The sequence below is a fragment of the Grammomys surdaster genome, unplaced genomic scaffold, assembly GCF_004785775.1.
Source record: "Grammomys surdaster isolate TR1022 unplaced genomic scaffold, NIH_TR_1.0 126187, whole genome shotgun sequence".
Classification (NCBI taxonomy): domain Eukaryota; kingdom Metazoa; phylum Chordata; class Mammalia; order Rodentia; family Muridae; genus Grammomys; species Grammomys surdaster.
The window spans coordinates 8,556,809-8,569,746 of NW_021620993.1; positions in this window are offsets into that span (position 1 = coordinate 8,556,809).

The following is a 12,938-nucleotide window of genomic DNA, read 5'->3' on the forward strand; positions in this document are numbered from 1 at the left end:
ATTATCTGTGCATTTGCTGAGGGAAGACATAGGGATTTTACCCAATTTTTGGCACCATTAATAAGAAAGTACTGAGAATCCTTGTACATGTGTGATGTTTGTTCAACCTAAGGACTCATTTCTTTTACATTCGGTTATTTATGGAGAGTGGCAGAGGGAGGCGTGTGCATACATGTGGAGGAAGATTTGTCTGAGTCAGTTTTTTCTTTCTACCAAATGGGCTCCAGGGCTGGAACTCGGGTCAGCAGGCTTGGCAGCACAGATCCTACCTTACCCAACTCAGTGATCTCATGCATTTCTGATGGACAAATGGGCTGGAAGTGAATCACAGATTCTAAAATAGCTTACTCTTGGTTGGATGGTTTTTTGTTTTCAAGACAGGATTTCTCTGTGTAGCCCTGTCTGTCCTGGAACTCTCTTTGTAGACCAGGCTGGCCTCAAACTAACAGAGATCTGCCTAAAAGCTGTACACTGCCACTGCTAAGGTTACCACCTGGCTTCTAGAACAATTTAGGTTTTTCAAAGTAGTCATGCTAAATTACTTTTCAGCCAGCAGTGTGTGAGACATCCCCAGAACTATGCAATTTTTCATCATTAAATTCTTTTTTTTTTTTTTTTTTTTTTTTTGGTTTTTTTTCGAGACAGGGTTTCTCTGTACAGCCCGGGCTGTCCTGGAACTCACTCTGTAGACTAGGCTGGCCTCGAACTCAGAAATCCGCCTGCCTCTGCCTCCCGAGTGCTGGGATTAAAGGCGTGCGCCACCACCGCCCGGCTCATCATTAAATTCTAATAAATGATTATACACAAGTCAAATTTTGATCAGTCTTGGCCTCAGAATCCTTGTTTCCAAGTGTTTTCTCATTCAGAACCAATAATGGAGAACTCACCAAAGAGATCTCGAATGCTATGGGGCAGGAAGATGACATCATAGGTCAGAAAGTTAACTAGCTAGAGTTGTCATTTTATTGGGAGATTTGGAACCAATCACGTTACTGAACTTCAGTTTTTCTTATCTCTAAAAATAAAGAAGGCAGATGGGACCATTTCTGAAGTCCCTTTTAATTCCAAAGGTCATCATTCCAATTTGAAAAAATGTTGATGTTGTAATGCTAAGTGAAAGGATAGAAAAAGCATATGCTGCTACTTAGAAAACCATCACTGCCCCAAGGCAAGGGCTGTGGGAAACACACTGATGTGTTTTCTGTTACTGTGTTTCTTTTCTACCCGCATTTAATAATAGCCTTTCAATTTGTGTTTTTGTGACTTTTAAGATATTTGTCTATGCAGATATGTATTTCATATGTTAACATAACTTGATAATACCAGTACGCCATATTAACACATGAATTATATAATATTCCTATTTAAAAATTGTGGGGCCTGAGATTTCACTTCTTTTGAGTACACCCTCAACTAGACTTCTTAGATATTTTTTAAATTGTTTGTTTCTGAGGCATAGTCTCAATATAGCATTGGCTGACCTGAAGTTCATTATGTATTCAGGCAGATCCTCTTGAGTGCTGAGATTAAAGGTGTGTGCTACCACACCTGAAAAAGTTGTATATATTTGCAAGTGTATGTATACAAATTCACATGTGCACACAGATACATAAGCCATAACACATGTAATATTTTGTTTGGTTGGTTGGGTGTTTATTTTTTTCAAGATAGAGTTTCCCTGTGTAGACCTGGCTGTCCTGGAACTTACACTGTAGACCGAGCTGACCACAATTTTTAAAATTTTATTTACTTTATCTATCTCTCTGGGGGAAAGGGGTATATATTGTACATAGGTGTGGAAAGCCGCGGCTTGTGCTGACAGCATTCGCCATTACAAGATGGCGCTGGCATCCGGTGCTCCTCCAAGTAAACAAGTAAACCACGCATGTGCTATGGTAAAAGCCCGCCAAATCACGGCCCATCCCGGGGCGTAATTTGCGTTCCTGAGCAAGCAGCCAATCAGACATGAACACGCCGCTCCAGGGGTATATAAGCAGTGCTTTTTCGGGGCCCGGGGTCTTCCTCCTTTCATTAACAATAAACATTTGCTGTGGAAGGATCCTGGTGTCCCCGGGTCACACAGAGGTCAAAGGACAACTTGCAGAAGTTGATTCTCTTTGTGTATCATGTGAGTCCAAGGAATCAAACTAGGGTCATCAGGCTTTGGTGGCAGATGACTTTACCCATGCAGGCATCCTGACATGAGAAAGTCTTTGGGGTGGGTGGAGGATAGGGACAGTGCCAAGAATTGAACCCAAAGTTTCACATGTGCTAAACAATCGCCGTACAACCGAACTCCATTTACTCAACCACTCAATCAAGCACCTTCTCTATTGTGGCTCTGAGGGCCTGAGGAGAATGAGGCCCGAGTGTCTAGGAATGTGTCACCTACTGAAGGAGACAAGCACAAGCAGATGGGCACACAGCAATGTGTTACAGTTTATTTTGGGCAACCTGGGAACTTAGAGAAGGAACATTGCTCAGTTGGAGATGGCAAAGACTTCCTGGAGTTTGGAGCAATTAGCTGGGGGAAGTTGAAGGAGTTTCACACAAGCCCTTCAACTGCCATGGGAGCCACTGAAAAACACTGGTCTGGGATAATCAATACCGTACAGCCTGCCTCCTTCACAAGTGGACAGTCTGCTAGACATGTATAAAGCAAGCACCTCGGTGCCCTGAAGACTGTGTGGTTTTCTATTGTGAAAACACGGAAGAAGCTTCTTTGGCCATCATCAAGAACAGGGAGGATTTTTATTCTGGGCAAGTGACCAACAACCTTATCCCAAAGGAGGTGCAAGAGCCAGACAGTTGAGAAAGTGACGCATTCCTCCAAACAGTGTCAGGGATTATCAGCAGGCACCAGGAAAGGAGCCTGAGTTCAGGACAGCAAGAAGCAGAGATGTATTGTGATACGTCTGTGGTCAGTGGAGGAGAGGCTCCTACAGACAAGGTGGTAACCCATGCTTCAGTCCCTCCCTCAGGATTTCCACAAAGGCTGTTTTCTGCCTTTGTTGGCAAGCTACCCTAAGCAAGTACAACATGCTCAGGGACATGATGGTGTCTTCAGACGCCTGAATCATAGGAACTCAGTTGGAGTCAGGGCAGCCTTCCCTGTTTGGCTAGTGGCATCTTGATAAAGTCTGCAAGGCCAAAAGTAAGCCTTGACAACCACTCTGGACAACAGTTCATCTTGGGACACTTCTGCCATCTGTCTGGTCTTCCCAGATACAAGAACTACAAGAACTGGTAGGCTGTTGCCTCCTTCCATGAAGGATTCCAAACTCTTAACTTTCAGAGCCTAACATCCAACAGCCCCTGATCAAAAGCCAGAACACTATTGTGAAGGTACAAAACCTACCTTTCCTGTGTGTTCTGGGGATTGAACCAAGGGTCTTATGCATAATAAATAGTCTACCATTTCTCTATATCCTCAGACTCCCAAACATATTTTTATATGTTATCTATACATTTAAAGACAGGCCAGCCAGATCTCTTAGCAGGTAAAGGTGCTTGCCACCAAGTCTGACGACCTGAGTTCAATTCTCAAGACTCACACAAAGGAAAGACGAGAGCCAAATTCACAAAAGTTATTCTCTGATCACCACATGTGTGCTGTAGCATGCACATGCTACACACACACACACCACTCAGAGAAAACAAATGTGAATAAATAAACTTCAGAGTATCAGAATCTTTTTTGTTTGTTTGTTTTTTGTTTTTTTTGTTTTTGTTTTTCGAGACAGGGTTTCTCTGTGTAGCTCTGGCTATCCTGGAACTCACTCTATAGACCAGGCTGGCCTCGAACTCAGAAATCCGCCTGTCTCTGCCTCCCAAGTGCTGGGATTAAAGGCGTGTGCCACCACCGCCCGGCAAGTATCAGAATCTTAATTGTCCTTGGTTACTCAGAATCTGGATTGTCCTTGGTTACCCAGAATGCAGGTCTGATACAAGGCTTCTGAGTAGTCAGTTGTTGTTAAGAAGTGACACAAGGGAACAAAAGGACAGGACAGGCAAAGAATAAAAGTAAGAATAAGAGGAGGGTGCAGTGGTGCATGCCTTTGATCCAGCACTCAGAAGACAGAGGCAAGAAAATCTCTGTAAGTTCAAAGCCAGCCTGTTCTATACAGTGAGTTCCAGAAGAACCAATGTTAGCATAGTAAGACTCTGTCTCAAAAACAAAACAAAACAAAAATATGGGAGTAAGGAATGTGGCTCAGAGTAAGGAATGTAGCTCAGTTGGTAGCATGCTTGCCTAGAGGGCACAAAGCCGAGGTTCACTCTCCAGCATCATATTAACCAGGCATAGATCCCAGCACTGAGAGGTGGAGGCAGGAGGGTCTCTGTGAATCAGAGGCCAGACTGGTCCACATAGTAAGTTACAGGCCAGCCAGGGCTACGTAGTGAAACCTTGTCTCAAAAATAAAATAAAAAAAAAAGAAAGAAAGAAAGACAGAAAGAAAAGTTTAAGATCATCTTGACACTACACAGTAAGTTTGAGGAAAATCTATGAAAGTGAGATAAAATTAAAATAAGCCAAGGGGCTAACGTTCAGTCTATTAAGTGCTTGCTTTGCAAATGTGAGAAACTAAGTTCTATCTGCAGCACCCATGTAAAAGCCAGGGCTGGTGGTACACCCTTGCAATCCCAGCTCTGGGAAGGCAGAGACAAGCAGATCCCTGGGGCTTGTGGCCAGTCAACCTAACCTAATTGTGAACTCCAGGCCAGTGAGCAATCCTGTCACAAAGGAGATGGATGACATTCCTGAAGATGACACTTGACATTGTCTTCTGAACTCCACAAACCCTCTTACACACACACACACACACACACACACACACACACACACACACAGAGAGAGAGAGAGAGAGAGAGAGAGAGAGAGAGAAGCTAAACAATGGTCCTAATATGGTAACTAATGGCTCAACCCTTGGAGACCTTCTGAACAGCCTGAGGAAAAACGTCTTGGAAATATTCCCTGTAAGTAACAAAGGGCAACACATTAATCCATCAATTCCTACCCGTGTTGGGCAAGGATTGCTTCGTAGGGTACTGATCAGCCATTGTCTAACCCTCCCTACTTACATATGGATGAGTATTTAGCTTGGCAGGTGTTCCACACCCTTGTAGCATAGGATGGAGAGGCAAAGTGATGTCAAGTTGTACCTCAGAGTTGTATTTCTGATTGGAATAAAGGAGAGATCAGAGGGGTGCAGCAGAAGTATCTGGGTCATGTGACAGATACCCTAGCACCAGTCTACACTGCCTCTCTCAGCCTCTTGCTGTGAACATCCACTCTCCATTCCTGCTTGTCCAGCATTATTTACTCTGTTTTGTCAGCATCTCTATTTTAGGATAGGGAATCCAGCTCTCCCGAGCTTCCAATCAGTGTGGCTGGGTGAGGCAACCACAGTTTTTGCATGTCACTAACTCCAAGGGTAAGCTAAGACCCAGGTCCAGCCAATCAACATAGCCTGTTTCCCACTGCAGCCATGGAGATTGTTTTCCAAACAGTCAATGGGCACTGATGGTACTTAGACCTTCATCTGTATGCAAAGTTGTATGCATCTGAGATACAATTTTAGCCTAAGTCCCAGGGATGGAACATCCTAAGTCCCAGGGTTAAACACCAACCTGCAGAGTCACACTGATTTGGAGCAGGCATGTGACCTACATGGCTCAACCGGTGACTCTCAGGATTCTAACTTGGAATCTGAGAATAAATGTATTCCTTCTACCCTGAAGAGAAGAGCACAAATCCATCAGCAGTAGAAGACTTTCTAAGATCCAACAACGAAGCAGTCATATCACTCACTGCCTTTGCCGGAGCAAAGAGGCAACTGGTCTTTGGGAATACAGGTGACTCGTTGAATCAATCAAACCCAAAACTCAACGTATTGCTTGGGCATCCAGCTAAGGGAAGCAATTGCTCCCTCTCACTGTCCAAAGGAATTTAAGGTGGATTTTCTGAACCAAAATCCAAAGTTAAACTTGAAAGAGAACCATTACTTCATGCATTAAAAAAGTAAGAAATTTCCAGTGTAAGTAGGTTATGCTGGTATAAGCCTGTCATCCCAGCATCTCGACAGTTTACAATCCCAAACAGAAGAATTAAAAGTTCAAGGCCAGCCTCTGCTTACATGAGAGACATGTTTGCTTACTTTTTACTTAAAAAAAAAAAAAAAAAAAAAAAAAAAAAAAAAAAAAAAGACAGGGCGTAAGAGAGTTGGCTCAGAGCTCCTTCAGATGCTCAAAGTCAGCTCCCAGCATCTCTCCTAACTGCCTGTGACTACACCTCCAGGGGGTCCAAAGCATCAGGTCTCCGTGGGACTACCTTCATCCTCATATGCACATTCATGTGCACACAAACATACACGATTTTAAAAATCAGGAAAAACAGCTGGGTGTGATGGTGTAAGCCTTTAATCCCAGCATTTGGAAGGCAGAGGCAGGAGGATCTCTGTGAGTTTGAGACCAGCCTGGCCTACATAGTGAGTTCCAGGACAGTCAGGATTACATACTGAGACCCTATCTCAAATAAACAAAAACAAAACAAAATCAGGAAAAACAACAAAATAGAACAAGAGAAAAGTCTCAGAGTAAGTTGGACACCATAGGGGGCTGCAGCAGGGGACTGAGCACTCATGGCCTACGTAACAGAGCCTTCCAAGACCCCTGATCTTGTCTGAGTATCACCTTAGCTTAGTCACTAGTATTTAGATTCCCCATCAAAAGATGTCAGGCAGTGGTGGTGCACACTTTTAATTCCAGCGTTTGGGAAGCAGAGGCAGGTGGATCACTGTGAGTTCAAGGCCAGCCTAGCCTACACGGTGAGTTGCAGGACAGGGCTACACAGAGAAACCATGTCTAGAAAAACAAAACAAAAACAAAAGATTATAAAAAGAAACTCAAAGAGCTGAGCGTTGACTAGCTTTGCACCCAGTTCCACAATGAGAAGTTCGACTACCAGATGCTCAAACACGCCCAGGATCATCGGATCTCAGAAGCTTGGTCACACCAGCATTTCAGGATCCCAGAGGCAGCTTGACTCCCAGCAGTTCTGACACACCCAGAATCTCAGGATCACAGGATCACAGAATCACAAGATCACAGAGACAGCTAAACTCTGAGGAGTTGTGACACAACCAAGATCACAGGAGGGACAGGCTCCAGTCAGAGATAGTGAGTGCAGGTAGCACTAGAGATAACCAGATGGCAAGAGGCAAGCTCAAGAATATATGCAACAGAAACCAAGGTTACCTGGCATCATTAGAACCCATTTCTCCCACCATAGCAAGTCCTGGATACACCATCACACCAGAAAAGCAAGATTTGGATCTAAAATCTCTTCTCATGATGATGATAGAGGACTTTAAGAAGGACATAAATAATTCCCTTAAAAAAATACAGAAGAACACAAGTAAACAGGTAGAAGCCCTAAAAGAGGAAACAAAAATCCTTCAAAGAATTACAGGAAAACACAACCAAACGGGAGAAGGAATTGAACAAGACAATCCAGGATCTAAAAATGGAAATAGAAACAATAAAAAAAAACACAAAGGGAGACAACTCTGGAGATAGAAAACCTAGGAAAGAGATCAGGAGTCATAGATGCAAGCATCACCAACAGAATACAAGAGATAGAAGAGAGAACCTCATGTGCAGAAGATACCATAGAAAATATTGACACAACAATCAAAGAAAATGCAAAAAGCAAAAGCTCCTAACACAAAACATCCAGGAAATCCAGGACACAATAAGACCAAACCTAAGGATAATAGGTATAGAAGAGAGCGAACTTAAAGGGCCTGTAAAGATCTTCAACAAAATTATAGAAGAAGGGCTGGAGAGATGGCTCAGTGGTTAAGAGCACGGACTGCACTTCCAGAGGTTCTGAGTTCAAATCCCAGCAACCACATGGTGGCTCACAACCATCTGGAATGAGATCTGATGCCCTCTTCTGGTGTGTCTGAAGACAGCTACAGTGTACTCATATATAATAAATAAATAAATCTTAAAAAAAAAATTATAGAAGAAATCTTCCCTAACCTAAAGAAAGAGATGCCCATGAACATACAAGAAGCCTACAGAACTCCAAATAGATTGGGCCAGAAAAGAAATGTCTCCTGTCACATAATAATCAAAACACCAAATGCACAAAACAAAGAAAGAATATTAAAGGCAGCAAGGGAAAAAGGTCAAGTAACATACAAAGGCAGACTTATCAGAATTACACCAGAATTCTCACCAGAGACTATAAAAACTAGAAGATCCTGGGCAGATGTCATACAAACCCTAAGACAACACAAATGCCAACCCAGGCTACTATCCCCAGCAAAACTCTCAATTACCATAGATGGAGAAACCAAGATATTCCATGATAAAATGAAATTTACACAATATCTTTCCACAAATCCAGCCCTACAAAGGAGCTGAGTGTTGAGCCTCTCCTTTATAATCTCCGGATTTAAGCAGCAGGATCCTAAGTTTGAGGCCAGCTTGGGTTATACAGTGAGTGACCCTATTTCAAAAAACCAAAACAGAGAGCTGGAGCGACAGCTCTGTGGTTAAGAGCACTTACTACTCCTGTAGAGCATGTGAGTTCAATCCCTAGCATCCATATGGAGACTCACAGCTGTCTATAACTCCAGTTCCGGAGGATCTGGCATCCTCTTCTGACCTTGAGTGCAGTAGGCACACATGTGTACAGACACTCCTCCAGGAGAAGCACACATGTACATAAAAGAAATAATTAAAGAAAGAAACAAACAAAAACCAAGCAAAAGAAAGTGTTTACTCATTCTCAAATGGGATCTGCGTTCCCCACCAGGAGACCTGGGACATTCTCTAATGTTTAGACATGGTTTTGATGGTTGTAACTACAGCAGGGGACAGAGGGCTGGGCTACTGTGTGTAGTGGGTAGAAGCCAAACATATTAACAAGCAGCAGTACACAGACCGGTATCCAAGGAAGAGAAATGGTGGATTGGGCAGGGGTGCAGCACGTAAGATCACTGGCCACTCTTCTAGAGGATCCAACTTGGATACCCAGCACCCACCTGGTGGCTTACAACCACCTGTGACTCCAATTCTAGGACATCCCATGCCTTCTTCTGCCTTTACAGACATCCAACACAAGAGGCGTACAGACATAGATGTAAGCAGAACACCAATCCACATAAAATTTTAAAAGTAAAATAATTTTATAATGCTCCATATTAATAGAGATGATGCTGAGAAAGCAGAATGCTTAAGTGTCAAGTCAGGACTCTAAACTGAACCTAAAAAACTCCAACGGCTGCCGCTTGAGCCCACACTGGATGTGCAATGCCCACCAGGGTGCTTGGCTAAGACAGAAGAGAGAATGGGGCCCAAAGGACGGCAGATAATGGAGCCCAGCCACCTCAGGGACGCCCTAATTGCACACCAACTTCATCTTCAGCCGAGTACATTCCAATGCCAGCCCCTTGTGGATTCCTGCATAATTTTTTGGCCCTGGTAGCCTGTGCTTCAGGGAACCCTGGGAGGTCTGTGGCTCTGAGCCCAGGGTCTCAAACTCCATTTCTACCTGCGTGCCTGGCATTTGCCATACGAAATTGAAAATTAATAATTTATCTTGCAGGATGAATAATTCAACAGAGGGGACAAAGAACTGCTGGTGACGGTTGATATCACAAACCCAGCTCATTCCCCCACTCCCTCCCAGTCTCCCCACTGACCCCCTCCACTCCTGCGGCTGATCCAGGGAGAGAAAAAAAAAATCAACAACCAGGCTAATGAGAGTGAGTCCAGTACTGACTGCCACAGTCTTTCCTTTCAGGCAGGATAGCTGATGAAGACAGTGGGGTGTTAGGCACATTCCCGGCTCTTCTTTCTTTCTTTCTTTCTTTCTTTCTTTCTTTCTTTCTTTCTTTCTTTCTCTCTCTCTCTCTCTCTCTCTCTCTCTCTCTTTCTTTCTTTCTTTCTTTCTTTTTTTTTCAGCTCTACTTTCTATACCTTCTACCACATCTTTGCTAAGCTCTCGGACCCTCCAGTCCATCACAAGCCAGCTTAAGTGACATCCTTTGCAGGATGCTCCCCTCTAGCCCCAATCAGCTGTAGCTGAAAATAGATTTCTATCTCATGCCATGTGACGTACATCTTGCCTGCTCCCAACCTGTCTCAAGCCAAGCTGTCCACCATTAGAGGCTCTTGGGCTTTTTTTTAGCTGAAAAGGAAGAGAAGTTTCTGCAAGGTGCCATGAGAGGCTTTTAGCACTGGGGAAAACACTCTTTTCTTTCTTTTAGATTAGTTCTTGTTACGTAACCCAGTCTGGTCTCCGCATCTCAATCTTTCTACCTCAGCCCCAGACTGAGGTTTTAGGGAACTGCTTTTTTCAGAACCGGATGAGAGTCTTGAGCCTCTCTACTGAAATGTGCTCCCTGCACCTTCTTGTACAATTCAAGGGGTACATAGATCTCAGCATCTCTTTGTGAACCCAGTTTTAGAATCTCTTCTTTGTGAGAAGTCTCTTGTTGAGGAGACAGACTATAAGCCAGGTTTGGGGGTTCATGCCTTTAACTCCCTCAGGGGGCAGAAGTAGGTGAATGCCTGAGGTCCAGGACACCCTGGTCTGCATAGTTAGTTCCAGGACAGGCAGGGCTACACAAAGAAATCCTGTCTGCAAGAAATAAACAACAACAACAACAACAAAACCCTACAGTATCTGTTTGAGGCTCCACCCTTATGAATGGGACTTGATGCCCATAAAAAAGGGCTTAATGAAGGATTTCAGCCCTCTTGCCCTTCAGCCTCTTGGTAGGTAAGGACACTGCTTCTCCAAGAGACACTGCATTAATGTATCATCTTAGAAGCAAGAAGAAGCCCTTATAAGACAACCAAACCTATTGGTGCTTTGGACTTTACAGATACTTAACAACCTTGAGAAGAGCTGGAGAGATAATTCAGTCAATAAAGTGCTTGTCATTCAAGCATCAGGAACTGAGTTCAAATCCCCAACACCTCCATAAAAGCCAGCTGCAACAGCATGCATTAGTAATTCCAGCCCTGGGGTGGATGGAACTAAGCAGGTCCCTGGAGCTCAGTAGCCAACTAGCCTAGCTAACACAGTAAGCTCAAGACTTAATGAGAGATACTGTCTCATTAAAAAAATAAAAACACCCAAGATGAAGAGGAGGCCATTGGATGGCAACTTCTGGGATCTACATGCGTATGTGCACACATATGAACATGTATACACACATGAACATGTATACACACATGTACATATATTCCCCATGGTCTCCATACACAAAGGAACAGTGAAAAATAAGCACTTGTACTTTTTAAATTGCACAGTCTCAGAAATTCTGTTACGTCTGTACACACGGTTGAAGACAGCTTCATCTTTCAGCCTTTTACCATCTTTGACATGGTCTTGTCTCGCCTGGTGTAGTCTAAGGAAGCGAGGAACCAGTACGGAGCTGTTGAATGCAGTTGCACAGCCCTGGGCAAGTTGCCCATCTCTAGGTCACAGTTCCTTGATTTGGATTTGGGAGGTTTAGTATAAAAAAATTATACTGGGATTGAGGATTTAGCTCAGTGACAGAGTACTTGTCTAGCAAGCATATGTCTCTGTGTTTGGTCCTCCACTCTGAGGAAACAAATGCACAAACAAACCATAAGGAAATCAGAAGATTATACTGACAAATCATTAACACATGAATATAATCCCAGCACTTGAGAGGTCTGAGGGAGGCAGGATGCTACAAGTTCAAGACCAGTCTGGATTACAAAGTGAGACCCTGACTCAAAATGCCCTACTTCCAAAACAAGCGTTTTATTTATGTATTATTTACCATACTGGGAACCAAACCCAGGGCCTTCTGCATCCTGGGCAAATAGTCTACATTCCCAGTCCTCACTCAGCAAGTATTTCTTGTGAAGTTTTAGGTGCTGGGAACTAAGATAAGAACTGAAGAAAAGGCCGGTGACTAAAACAGATAAATTCCTTGAGTGTCTGAACACATAGCCTAACAAGGGAGGCATAGAATAAATCATAACATAATCACTACAAAAGGATAACCTGCCCTGTGCCAGGGAAGCACAGAAAACAAGAATGTGTGTATCAGACCTGGATAAAAGGAGGGGTTGAAGCTGGGATTTTGTGGTTCTTGTTTATTGTATTTGAGGCCCTGGGTTTGAACCTCAGAACCCCCCAAAAAATGAGAATGCTGGACCTTAACAAAGACTGTTTCAGGGGACCAGCTTGAGCTAGTGCCCTAACTGTACTTAAGGAACTGGAGTTGCTACGTACTGGAATCCTTTGGGAATTGTGTGGACCATGACTGTAGATACAAGAAAGAAGAGAATATCGGTCTCCTCTCTCTTTATCATTGTCAAGGCACATCTTCCAGAAACTTCTCTTTTCCCAAGAAATCTAAGGAGCTAGCAATAGCCCACCAGATTGAAATTCATAGTAACTGGCTTAAAGCATCAAGTCTGGCCAGGCTTGGAGGTACGCGATTTAATCCTAGCACTTCAGAGGTGGAGGCTGGAAGATCAGGAATGTAAGGCTAGCATGGCTATAATAATGAGCTTGAGGCCAGCTTGAGACCCTGTCTCAAAGACAAACAAACAACAAACAACTACACAAGACCCCCCCCACCCAGGCTGAAGCAATGGCCCAGTAGGTAAAGCACTTGCTGCACATGAGGAAGGAGCTGAGTTTGTATCCTCTGAACACACATAAATGCCAAATGTGCTACCAAGTATGTACACAATCCCAACACTTCTACAGGAACATGGGCGAAGAGGCAGGAGAGTCCCAGGAAGTTTGAGTGGCAGCTGATTCACACATGGGAGGACAACAAAGAGATCACTCCCCAAACAAGTCAAAGGCAAGACCATCCCCAAAATTGTCTTCTGAGCACATGTGCGCCCTCTCTCTTCTTTCTTCCCTC